The sequence below is a fragment of the Vitis vinifera genome, chromosome 18 (assembly GCF_030704535.1).
Source record: "Vitis vinifera cultivar Pinot Noir 40024 chromosome 18, ASM3070453v1".
In the NCBI taxonomy this organism is placed as follows: domain Eukaryota; kingdom Viridiplantae; phylum Streptophyta; class Magnoliopsida; order Vitales; family Vitaceae; genus Vitis; species Vitis vinifera.
The window spans coordinates 28,810,189-28,824,379 of record NC_081822.1 but is presented as its reverse complement, the minus strand read 5'-3'; the positions used below and the strand labels follow the sequence as shown (position 1 = coordinate 28,824,379).

Sequence of the window (14,191 nt, the reverse complement as noted above, 5' to 3'; positions counted from 1 at the left end):
ATTTAACTTCATAACTTTTGAAGAGAAATTTTATTTGTTACATGAGGAAAATTCATGGACTATTTTCTTAGACTAGAGATTGTGCTCGCTTCACATTCCATATTCTCATTCCCATAAAAGAAGATAATTAAATGTATGCGTTTAAGGAGGTATTTGTCTTTATTTATTTTTTGTGCACATACCTACCAAATTAGAGAGATATCAACCCACCAAAAAAATATCAGCATAGTAGGAGCTTGAAATTTTAAATCTGACAGTGGATTGGACATGTGGGCGCATCTCTTACGTGGATCTAACCTCCAAAGACGTGTTCTACACTCAGTTCTTTCCATAACCACACCCATTTGCCTCCCAAATCACTAACCCTTAATTTCCCAAATGTGTTATCCCTCCGTAGCCAGCCTCTGCCGCCATTGATTTGATCTCTTGAGTCGCAATTCACTTTCTCCCTTTCTCGAAAAACTCCTCGTTTCTCCCTCTACACCCTTCATCTTTAGGAGGATTCACTGCTTCGATGACATTCAAAGAACAGCCAGACCTGGTATTCTCATAATCTTTTCCTTTTTTTTTTTTTTCCAAATATATTTTTCTTTCGGCTTTAGAGGTTTCGATATCATGATTTTGTTGATGTTGCCTTTTTTTATCCATTATGTAATGGAATTTTCTATTTTTCATGCTTCAATTCATTTCCATTTTTGCATGATTGCTTTCTTTGATATATTTCCTCATCTAGATTTCATTGATCTTGGTAGCTTGAAGTTCATAACCTTTCACAAGATTTGAGTTCTTTTATTTTTGGTAAATTTGGTTTTAACGGGATTTCATTTCTTTCTTCTTTGTTTTTTTAGTGGATTTGTTTTTAATGTGCTTAATTTTCTTTGATTTTCTTCCACATGCAATTTGCAAATGTCATTGCTTTAGAACATAGGGCTTGATATATCTCTAAAATTGCTTTTCATTTTTTCTTATAATTTCTTTTTGTGTGATGTACCTGTGGTGAATAAAAAAGGGAATGGCCTAGGTCCATGCATCTTGGCATAACCTAGATCATATTTGAGGTGGGACAATGTAGCAGCAAGATTCTAGTTTTTTTAATAGATGGGGATGAAGTCCAGACCCTAAGTCGCCTTGGGTTTGGTCTGGTGGTGGGAAAGTGTTATCCTACAAGGGCAGAGCCGAAAAAAGGGAAAACCCAAGACTTGCCCCCATATTCCTTAGTGAAGCCTAGCCTCTTGGGAGGCATTCTTTAATGTGATGACTCAGTTTAAGAAATAAGGGTAAGAGATTTAAACATAGATGTACTTGATCTTCCCAAAATATTCCTTGGAAAGTGTTTACTATTTCTTCTTTTTAGTTTTTAAGGAAGTTCAGACTAATAGAAAGCAGCCTTAAAATGAACTCTTAATTTGGAAATAAGACTTTTTTAAATGGTATTCTAAAACTTACATATTGATTATGAAGAAATGCATATCAATCAAGCAAGAAGTTTCATCTTTGATTAATTGAGTATTTGGGTTTTGAAGATATAACAACAAATTCACCAGTCATGACTAAGCTTTGATTAATCAAAAGCTCAAATTGACTATTTTTACCTTTATTTCCTAAATCCAATTTTTTTCCCTTAAAATAGAGTTTGAAAGTTCTCAATATGTTTTGGGCCTTATAAATTTTAGTAGATTTTCCAAAGAAAAATCCTAAGGTTTCCAAGTAACATGCCTATCTAATGTGCTTGGGACAATTATTTGCTATATCTTCCATTTGGATGTATACGACTAAGTCCTTTAACCTTTAAGTTGGTCAGGGAGATGGATGTGTCATTTCTCAACCTTTTTTAAACATTGTTTAATACAAGATTTGATGTTATGATTTTGATATATATTCAAAAGTCCCTACAATATGACAATGAAATTGAAATTATGGTTGTTGATAAAATTTTCATTTCCAAATTTGACTCTTCTTTGTGTTAGTGTTAGTGTTTTAGGTGATAATTCTCTCATGAATAGCATCTTGTCTGGAAACGCTACGGATAAGAACATGTCACCTTCATCTAGAGGTATGGGTTCTTTTCCTTTCAAATTCTACTTCTAGAAATGATGAGACATTTATCATTTTTTATTTCATGAACTTGCTAAGATCCTCTAAAAATGTGTGGATTGCGACTTGAATTTCTAACTCTAATATCTAGTCGACATCTATCTTTGGGGTTGTAATGCACTAGAGGAAATATGTACTTTGCTAGAAGATGATGTTAGTGTTTCTGGGCTAGATGACTTATTTGAATTGTTACTTGGAAGAAGGACCTTACCAAGTTGAGTCTATTGTCATTTCTTCTTCAATGCATAAAAAAATTTTGTATTTCATAATTCATTACTCTGCATTTGATAAGGTGGTATATTTTCCCTTTTAGTGTCAGGAACAAGTGGTTGAATAAGTCAATTTACTTCATGCTATAGAAGTATGATGTAAAAGGAGTATAATGATACTGGTATAACAAGATAAAAGACATAATCATTTGTTCGTCAAGAAGAGGTATGACAACAAAGCAATTATGTCAAACATCCTAAGAAATTAAGTAATTCCTTCAATATGGTGATGCTACAAATCATTGTTATCCTAAATAAGATAAAACATATATATTTTTTTTATTGTTTAGGTTTGTTTTTTTGGAAAGTACAATAGCATGAGCGGAGTCGGAAGAAGGTATGTATTTTACATTTAATTTTATTAGCAATACTAAAATTATAGAAAGGCCAATTTTTTTTTTTTACTAAGTTTTTATGTCTTATATTTACTAGCTTGTAAGAGTAGGACATTTTTACTTGGACTAATCCAACTAACCCATTGATCTACTTACAATTATTATTATTATTATTATTATTATTATTATTATTTTGGGGGTGGGGAGGGGGTTGGGGAACAATTTCTTTATAGCATCATTAACTTGACCATGTATTTCATTTGCATTAGCTAGGTTCTAATATTTCCCAAAGATAGTCTAAATATCCCACACAACATACCAAATGGCAAGTGAGTGTTAACTTGTTAATTAACATAGCATACTAATATAACTTGTTGATTAACCGTAAATGGAATTGAGTTACCAAAAGGATTTATTTTTAACAAGGTTCAAGTGTGGCAACCCTAACCTTGAGGATGGGCTACAAAGATAATGGGATCGCATGAGATTGAGACCAATTGTGTAGCCACTAGCTCAACATCAAATGTTTAATAAAATATGAAAAATAATGGAAAGAATGTTTAGAAAACAACAAAAAAGTTCCAAACTAATGAAAACAAAAAGACTAAGAGATTAAGCCTTATGGCTCTAATACAACCCAAGTTTTAAATTATGTCTAGTAGAAGAAAAGACAAATGGACTCCATGTCTAGAGGCAAAGACACAATAGTTTTAGGGGCTTGTTATGGAACTGCTGATCCTCAAATTGAAGCTTCCTAAATGCTAGGTTTTGCTTGAGAAAAGAAAAATTACAACGATAGAGGAAACATGAGTACATGTATGATTGGAACCATTAGGATAGTCATGGCATGCTCATATTTCATAAATCAAAATTATGAATTAATAGCATCATGTTGATCTCTAAACATCATTTCTAACTCTGCATCATGACAAAAATTAAATTAGTTGACTATATCTCATGTTTCCCCAAGTCATTAGTTATATAGAACGTAGAGAAGAGATCACTTATATGGTAAATAATTATAAAAGCATTCACATGATAAGAGTATTCACATAAAACTCATAGTCGGGGTTTCCACACAACTCACAGTCATTTGAATACTCCCCTAAATATAGTTCAAGCACAAAATCAAAATAAGGTAGAAGGAAGGAATTGACTAAACTATAGTATGGAAAACTGGACCCTAAATAGAAGCCTTATGTCCTTAGGATTGTTAAAATTTCCAATAAATTCAAACAAATTGGTTTGATTTTAAAAAAACCATTAAGATCAGTTCGATTTGGGAATTTTAAAAATTGACTTAATTGATTTGATTTTTTGTTTCATTATCTCCAAATTGATAAAAGCTATACCAATTGGATTTAAAATCTAAATTAATTTGAATCCAACAAATCATTTAACTAAACCAAACCAACATTAAACAATGTTGGTTTGACTCAATTTTTCATCACTAAAAGGTTGGTTTTGTTTTATTCAAATAAAAACAACCATGTCGGTTTTGATAAATTCTTTTCCAAAACTTAATCAAATCACACCTTTTTATACCCCTAGTTTCAACTCTAAAAGTTTTTTAAACAATGTACATTCTTCAAGATCTTAGTGCACTAGGGGATGTTAATTAGTTCTCCTCAATTATTCAATACAAGAGAATTAAGGTTTTCTTGAAGGGCTTTTGCAATTCCATGAGTGCATAAAAAAGCACTTAGGATGCTAGGGTTTATGAAAAAGAGAGGAGGTAGAGAGATTTCCAAAATCTTCAAATTGTCTTCCACTATTCTCTTATATAGAGAATAGAAGAGAAACTCATCAGCTCATGTCTTACATTAGACAGACTTACCCTCAAATTTGATAGTTTTGACTTGTTTTCTAAGAGAAAGTAACTTGTCAAAGTTTAATAGCTTTATTTCTATATTCATATAGTAGTCCACAACCAATTTAGTCTATGGATAAATACAATAGATTCAATTTTTTTGTTACCGCTGAAATGTCTTATCTCATACCTAAACTCTTTGTAGGACTCATAAGAATGGATTTATGATGAGAAAAAAAATACCAAACAAGCACAATAGTTTTGTTTGATCCACAATGCATTAGGGGTGTATTCGTCTTAGAAATTAGATGGTGGTGTGAGTTCATCACAATGACAAAAATCTACCTGCACTAGATTTGTGATGAGAAAAAACACAAATCAAGCCTAATAGTATAGTTTAATCCACAATACATGAGAGGTATTTGTCTTAGATTCACAATGAGGCTATAGGAAATTTTCGATAAAAATCCACCCGTGCTAGATTTGGATGTCCATTGCATTCTTACCCAATTCTCTTTCCTCATTTGACTCCACTTTTGATTGATTTACATGCTGCTTCATTGCTAAAATAAAACCAAAATCCTTTTATAACTTGAGCACTAGACCATATGAAGCCACTTATGGGGATCCTTGTTTTTTCTTTTTATAAGTAAATTTTTATCCTTATTGGGACTTGAACCTAGAATCTCCCAAACTTGAGCTAGGCCTTAAGGGCTCTACTACTAGGGATCTAAGTATCATCCTACATTTGGTTTCTTATCAAACACCAACTTTCAAAACAGACCATAGGATATAGTTGATGCAAATAATGGAAGCATAGCCTATTATGATGCTATGGTTGTGCTAGCAATAGCATACTAAGATCCAACTTGTTAAATACTTACATTTATGCATTTCTCAAATTTATGGCCCATCCACATATTATCACCAACAATGTTGATGAGGCTTTTGATATTTATTTAATATATTAGGCACTAAAAATTTTAAGGTCACCATAAATTTTTTAGGTAGCTATTATATTTAGATTTGTTTATTCACTTAAACTAACATATTCTTGACTCCTAATATACTAAGTATAGATTTTGTTGCTTTTGTTCATTCTTAGGACAAATAATTTAATCTTTTTGCCAACTATAACTTCATTTGAAGACTTGCTTTTCATTTTTCCTTAGTTGGCTGCATTTTTCCCAAAAAATAGTTGTTTCCATAGATCTAATTATGTGGGAAAAAAATTTGACTAAGAAATACATAGTATACATATATGAAAATTTTTATTTATTTATTTTTATTTTTATGAGACACTTATTTTAGTTACACAACATTACGAAATATATGCAAATGTGGAGTCAAACTAATATGTTCTAAGAAGAAATTTTTGAACATCAATGTCATCAATATTATCGATCTCATAAGTATCATACCAAATCCTATCAATTAAATCACTTTCTCAAGAAATATGAGATGTCTAAGTCATATAAGTAAAGATACCTATTCATGGATAAAAAAAGGAAAAAATGTAATTGATGATTAGATTGATGATAAAATAGAACCTTGGGTCATAAATAGTAAGAAAAAATAGATGGCAACCAGCGAGTATTCAAGAGGTCCTACATATTTGCATATAAGAATATATTTAGGGTAAATATTTAATAATATTAGTGATTATTACCATAGCGTTAAATTCCATTAACATTCTAATGAATATATTTATGGTAAAATTTGTAGATATAAGTCTAGTCATGATAGTTGTTTAATGTCCAACAATCCCAAATTTACAAAACTATATTGCACAAGTCTTTTGTCCCAACCAAAACAATTTAAAATGAGAAGTTATATAGTACATCTTTTCAATTATTGATCCATGGAGACTCATGTGAACAAGTCAATAGAATTGAAGTTAAACTATTTGATTTACATATTTAGGCTAACTTATTACAAATTAGAAGTAATATGCTTTTTGAGATAAAATTCTAAAGAAAAATGGAGTAAGAAGTGTAAAGTAAATGACAAGATGGTGAAATTGTTCATAAAAGGCCACACATCTAAGATCAAATTTCTACTAAGAATAGAATCTTGGCATTCTTCAAGATGATATATATATCTCTTTCAAATTTAGGTCTTTGCAACTTCTAATTCCAAATTCATCTCAAGACGTAATATAAGATTTTGCACATCCTTAATCAAAGTCTATGATTAATAAATCAAATAAAAAAAAATGAGCATTCAGTGAGCCAATATAACCATCAAAGATATCAGGTCTTGATAGATCCAAAGAGAATTTTGTCGCACTACTAATTGATATCCAAGAATCTGGAGAATAGAGATAGAATTCATAACAAGAGATATACTCATCATTGAAATTCTCCCTTAAATGCATTCATTCTCTAGATATATAAAGATATAGCCACTAATCATAAGAAATTCAACCTTGGTTCCTATGTTCTATAGCCAAAAAAATGCAGGAAAATGGAGTGGATGGAAAAGAAAAATACAAAAAGCTCTAAACTAAATTCAAAATATTAATTACAAAAATGTTTAGAAGATTCTCAATAAAGTTATAAGCTATGTGGCAACATCTCATCACGCCTTATCATTAAAACAAGTGTAAAAGTAACTATTACAAGACTTTTGCCTCACCTAAAGTTCACCTTGAATAAAAAAAGGATCATTTGTAATGGAAATCTATTTGACATGAACCACAAATCAAAATTTCAATATAATGTTACATTGGAAATCAAAATTTCAATATATTAACCCTCTCATTAATTTGATCATTGAAATTTCAATGTGAGCTCCTACTTCATTCTCCACCACATCAAAATTTTGATGTATGCAAATGGTCGCATCAATAGATACTGTTTGTCTAGATTTTCATATCCACATTTTGATTCTATGCTTGTAACACATCAAAATTCAATGTGGGATTTTGTCTTCATAACCACATGGAAATTTTGATTTACTAATTCCTCGTAGCTTTTCTAATATCAAACTAAGATGTCCTCTTGCACTTAAACTACACTTCTAATCTTCAAAAATTGCAAGACTATGCCATGATCCTTTCATACTATAATTTTTCCTTCATTAATACTGAACTACACTCTTAGTAATCATGCTAAGTCATATTTCCTTCAACACTTTCTTAGCTATCTTTCTCCATTGACTCTTAAATATTCTTTTTTCTCTTTACTTATGCATTTTCTTTAAAATAAAGAATTAGTCCATTAAATTGTGCCTTAGCACAAATTGAAGCTAAAAACATTGATTTGTCCACTAAATGGGTCTTAGCACAAATTAGTGATGACAATAGGGTAAGTTTTTTTTAGTACAGACCTCACCCTACCCTGCCTTTAATGGGATGGGTTTGGAATTAAGATAAAAGAGTTAGGGGTGAGTTTGAGATTTTTCTTTAAACTAGGGATGGGTTTAGGGCAGGTTTGACTATTGCCTTGTTTTGATTATATATAACTAATTTTAAAAATAATTTAATTATTTTTTTATTTTCCTATTTTAATACATATAAAATAAAAAAATTACTTATTAATAAAATAAGTTACAAAAATGATAATATTTACTTATTTATAAATTATATTAATTTTAATGTAATTTTTTAAAAAAATTTAAAAATCAAATGGGGTAGGGCAAGTATAGGAAATTCTCATATCTACCTCATCCTATCTTGTTTATTTTTTTTTAGGGTGGCGATAGGAATTACTTTGTGTAAATGGAATGGGTTTAGGATGTGGGAGGCGACTCGTTTGAACCCATGTTGTTGCTATCCCTAGCTCAAATTCAAGGTAAAATCATTGATTTGTATTTATATACTCAAAACCATGTCTTTAATCAACTTTTAATACAAACATTGAGTACAAATCTGTTAGGTATAATTTTAATTTTTAAGTTCCTATGTTAATTTGATAATATATATTATACCCAAATCTTAGGTTCCTAAAAATCTCTAATCAAAATAACAAACATAACTTATAGTTATGTAACATTCCTTAGTTTGTTGTAAGTTAAATATGATCTCAACTTTAAATTTTCCCTAAATAACAACTGATTTTGTATTATTCAGAAACTATATAAGTATCTACATGTTTTTTTTTTTTCAACTTTGTAGTGGATAAGAAAGGAAAGCATTAGACGATTGATAAGATGCGGAAGCATCTTTGGCCTTGAGAAGAATGGAAGCTGAAGCCATATTTCCAATGGATCAATAGGAAAGATGGTGTGAAGAACGCTCATCCCAACAGATAAGGAGGGTTCAAATCAACAACTAGTGATAAATGGGCCTTGTAGTTGAATTTAACTTATTCAATGGTGAGGATATGATCATAAAAATTGAAAATGGCTCGTATGGCAAGAAGATGGTAAGAGTAAAGCTTTCAAATTTTATAGTAGACATTAATGACTAAATGGTTTTAATAGCACACAACTTTTGTGAAATGTTACTATAGATGATGAAAATGCATTTCATTTTTTCCATTTCTTAGTTCAATATTAATTGTTTTTAGAAAAACTAATAAATGCTATGAGAAAGTGATGAGAATGGCTTTCAAGCATATGCTAGTTTTTGTTTTGAGGTCAAATACCAAAAGGTACATTTTAATATTCATTTTTCTCTTCAAAATTGTATGAAATTTTTTTCTATGTTTCTTTCTTCATTTTTAGCTAAGAAACACATAAAAGATAAATGTTATTATCTTTCTTAATTACTATGAATGAGAATAATCTAAAAAACAGAAACATAAAAAAAGTAACGAAAGGAGAGACGATTGGAAAACACTAGAAGAAAAAATATAGATTAGTAGAATTTCTAGTAACAAACTCAACCCTATCTTTGATAGCAGTCAATTCCTCTTTGTGATTGGAAGAACTACATGTCCAATGCAACCTTTGCCCCTACAAAACGACTCATATCAAACTTAAGGCTGCTAGGAAGTTTTATTCGCATCACATAGATTCCAAATTGGCATTGTTGGCATCTCAAACCTAGCACAGTGAAAGTCATAACAATTCAAAAATAGGATCTTTAAGTTTCATATACCATACCATTGAATTTGGATGTTCCTGCGCACTATTTCTCTCCAATTTCGTGAAGCTCTTGAAGACCTCTTGTATGTCTTCTACCCAATGACTCCTATTTGGATATTAACACTTAGATTGAGGAAGATGGAGACTACAATTCTTTTAGGTGTGAGATTAAGAGTTAGCCTAACCCTAAACTCTAAAAGCTTTTGTATAGGCTAGAAATGGACAAGTGGCTAGGGCCCAAAATATGGGCTAAGGTCACTTAATCTAGCTTATTGGTCCTATTTAATTAATTAGCCATAAGATGGGTTTCAATTAATCAAATAGCCCAATAAAACCCAAGAATTAATTATTGATATGTTATGGTGTAACTTCGTGAAACTTAAAGTAGCTTAACCCATAGAATATAATTAATTTATTTAAAATATAATTTACTCAATAAAAAGTACCACAAATAATATGAGCTTGAGCCTATGGCATCTTGTCTACAAAATTCAACTCTAGCCCACTACCTACTTAGATATGCTTAGGTAGGCCTAAGTTAAGAAAGGTCCAAGTGGCCTATATATTCACCCAAGCCCGTGTCATCATGCCATTCTAAGCCTTTTCAAGGATTCCTTAACAAGGTTGAGTGGGGGCCATACCAATTAGCTTAGATATGCCTAATTAAGTTAGGCTATGCTCATGTGAACTAACTTAAGCTTGCTTATCTCAGTCTAGGCCTGAGCTGCTAGGGCGAGGATGATCCAGGGCAATCATTAAGGCTAAATTGCCCAAATTGGCATATTTATGTTGTTATTTTGGTCTAGTCACTCCAATTAAGTGCCACCGAGGCCCTTTTCCCTTTAAAGGATCACAATATTTCCAAATTTCCTTTTAGATAAGGCTTACCGACTATAAAATCCTAAGAGTGATAAGGATAACATGGGATAAGGGTTATCATAATCTTATCATAATTCCAACCCTAGGCATCATCCCAATCTTCAAATGAACTTATCCATTATAAATTGAGTGCTCCATTCGAATTACAAGGTAAACAAAAATTTTCTCTTCTTCATGTTTTACTTTTCCTCCAACTTGCTGACTTAAGTAGCAAATCCATATCAAGCACCTTCTATGTGAGCTTTTTGAAACTCTTGGCGGTATCACTTTTCTTACAAATCATCAATCTCCCGCTCAATTTTATAAAGTGAGATCTTTTTCTTTTTTCTTTTTTTTCTTTTTTGCATCTTCAAAGTTGACTCATAAACTTCATGAGTAGAAGGAGAAAATTCGATTTCTTAATCATGCCACCAAGTTGAGTTAATAAAAGGAAAGTATTTTGAAACCTAAGTATATTCATTCATATACTTAGCAATTATAATGATTAATGGTTAGTAAAATTTTCAACTAGATTTAGGATTTTTGGATTAATTAATCAGCATATTTCTTGAATTATTTCAGATTATTTAGCTTAGATGAAGAGTGTTGTATATTAATTTGTCCTTAAATTATTAACTTGATTTTATGAGATCTACTTCCTAGATTTGCTATTCTGTTAGGAGATTTAATTATTTGGGGTGAATAGTATGTAAATGTTGATTCTTTGTTAGCCTCATGAATGATATATTTTGATAGAATTATTAAACACATTTTAAAGGTTAAAAAAAATGGTATTTTGAATAATTAAATCATTAGAATTTAATTACAATATGGAAGTTTTAAACCTTAATATTTTGAATTAAAAGTTCATTTTGATTTTTAATATGAGAAATTAAAATTTAAGTATATCGAGATTCTAGTTCTTGTTAATTTTGAATCATAAATGATTTGAAATGATTAATCTAGGGTGAATTTGCTTTATTTGTTTCTATATCTGAGTCAAATCCTAGAAAATTTATCATATAATGGGATGATCTTCATTGATGAAGAGGCATAAATGTTTTACAAATGCAGTCTAATTATTGGAGGTTTTTGTTTTTTTAATTTGGATTTTAGTCTATGAATTAAGGATCTTAATCAATGGTAAAGGATTATTTAAAATATTTAACCTTAGATGGAGTTTGCATGACTTTTTGCTTAATTAAGTGGTTTTTTGGATAAGGACCTTGGTTGATTCAATCAAGCTCCATTATGTGTTTCATACTGCCTGTTAATAATGTGTATCTATGTAGCTCCATTATTGTTTGGATTATTCTCAAGTATAACCCATATTTAAATATAATCTCAAACGAATTTCTTTCATTTTTGCTTGGATTGCAGTGATATGAAAAGGTCCATGATAGAGAAGAATGTGTACTTACCTAGAAATTAATATGCACAGTCAAGGAGAAAAAGAATTCTCAAGATCGAATCAATGATTTAGCAAAATATAAGGTAAATACATTTTTATTAATCCTGTTATGATAATGTTCATTTTGGTTCCTCTTGCTTATATCTAATATTGCAATGTAAGCTCATTAGGCAACTTTCTTTGCTTCCTAGGAACTAGAATGGGAAAATAAAAAGGAAAAGAAATTTAGAGTACTGATACCACATGAATTCTTTCTGAGTTCTTGTTTATATATATATATATATATATATATATATATATATATATATATATATATATATATATATATACTTAACCACATTTCAAATAAGAACATGGAAATGGTCATGCTGCTAGTGCCTTGGCTAACTGTTGGAAGAAGAACATAATCTCTGGCAATGTGGTTATGTGGTATAATACTTGCTTGATGATCCTCATAATTATAGATTTGATCCAAGCAAGGCTCCTTGTTACAGTCAATCCCTCACTTCCCAAGGGATGTATTCAGTTATGCCCAAGTAATTCAGGAATTTCTATTTGATTTGTGAGGATCAATTGTTTGATCAGTTGGAATATGATTACTGAGAGGGGTAAAATCAGTGAAGATTTCATAGATGTGTTCTTCATCGATCAATAAATAAATTTAAGGGTTACTGATTTTCCTTCAAATTTCAATCTCTACAGATACCTAGTTTTAGAGCATTGCCCCCTGGAGTGAAGTTTGGACCAGGATGGGTAGGAGAGAACGATCGGACACCACCAAAGCCACTTTTTGTGCCTTCATCAACATTACTCTCATCTCTCCCTCGAGATTCTGCTCCTGTTGCTATACCTTGCAATATTTTAGTACATGCTATAAGACATGGATATGAATATTTCATAAATTCATAAATTATAACTTTCATTATAAATAATTAGAAAATTAAAAAAAATGATAATGCATAATAATATTTTGTCTAAAATATATTATTAACACAAGCAGAGTCCTTTTAAAAAAAATATATATGTAAATTACCTTAGTTTTTACATTAGAAGTATATATTTATTAATTGCTTATACGATATTTTGGAAAATGAAAAAAATTCTACCATCTCTAAATAACTTTTAGAAGTTACTATACCTTTTAATAAACGTAATGCATTGAGTCTTGATTGATTTGGAGTTTGTTTAAATAGCCGTAAAGGGAAAATAAATATCACTATTTTAAATCAAGAGACTCATAAAAAATTCAAAGCATTATACCTTAATTTATAGTTTATTTGCTTAATGAGAAAATTAGGGAAGTATAATATATAAACTAAACTTATATAAGTTTAGTTTAGGAAATTTTAGTATTAATGGGATTAAATTTTCAGTTTTTAAACATTTTTAAAAATTATTCAACTTATTGAATATTTAATAAATTAAGTCTTGTTTGATTTAAAATCTACCTCCCGTTATAAAATTGTGAAAGACTCATTAACCCCTTCAAAAAGTTATAATGAGTGTTTCATTATCAAAGTAATATTTATTTGAGTATGATATAGTGCATGCATGAACAATGCGTAGTGTACACTTATTTATTTAATTAAGTTTAAACTATTAGTGTATGTGTTTGATTGAACCCTATGTGTATTTATTTGTACCTAATTTTCAATGAATTTGTCCATATTTTCTTAGTTAACAAATAGAGTACTCTAAATAAAATGAATCGATTTGTTGCATTGAGTCTAATAATTTTTTAAAATAATTTTGGTTTAATTAAAATTAGAAAAAAAAAATTTAATCATTAGAATGAACTCAAAATCAATTTAAACTAATAATATGACACCCGAACCCGAAGGCTATGGAGGCCTCTGTCATTTTACATATAAACCCATAGAACCCAACATATGAGCGCGATTAATTAACGAATCCAAAGTTTAAAAAAAAAAAAAAATCTTAAACACTTGGATAAAAATTCTAGAAATCATAACTGAATTCAATCTTAGGTTAAGAATCTTAAATAAAATCAAATTTAAAGCAGTTTTTAATAGAAACACCCTAAAATAATAGATAAAAGGATAAACTCAACAACTCAATAAGGAAAAATAGTTCATAAGATATGAATTCTTTTACATAAATTAATTTATAGGTAAACTCATTTAATTCAATAATAAAATTCAATTTCTTTAGAAAATTCAACAATTTCAATTTGAAGATAGAACCAATAAGTATACTTTGCATAATTAATTCATATTCAAAAAAGTTTTATAAACAAACATTTTATTATCGTCCCTCATAATATCACAATGCCCAAATAATTGGACTTGATCTAAGTGACTAACCACATATTATTCCTCTTCCTGATAGATGGAATGGTTTCTAATTAATGGTATACCAAAGA

The 14,191-nt window shown here is 29.9% G+C and overlaps 1 long non-coding RNA gene across 3 annotated transcripts; it reads left to right on the top strand.

Moving 5' to 3' along the window:
- Nucleotides 1-211: 211 nt before the first annotated feature.
- On the top strand, nt 212-12,801 carry LOC104878309 (uncharacterized). 3 transcript variants are annotated; one of them, XR_785238.3, is made up of 6 exons: nt 212-541; nt 1,968-2,053; nt 2,654-2,700; nt 8,626-8,875; nt 11,778-11,891; nt 12,511-12,801. It is a non-coding gene; the product is annotated as an uncharacterized LOC104878309 (long non-coding RNA). The 3 variants fall into 3 exon arrangements; XR_009465106.1 differs by lacking the exon at nt 2,654-2,700 and having other exon boundaries at nt 214-541; nt 8,626-8,825; XR_785237.3 differs by lacking the exon at nt 2,654-2,700 and having other exon boundaries at nt 217-541.
- Nucleotides 12,802-14,191: the final 1,390 nt, after the last annotated feature.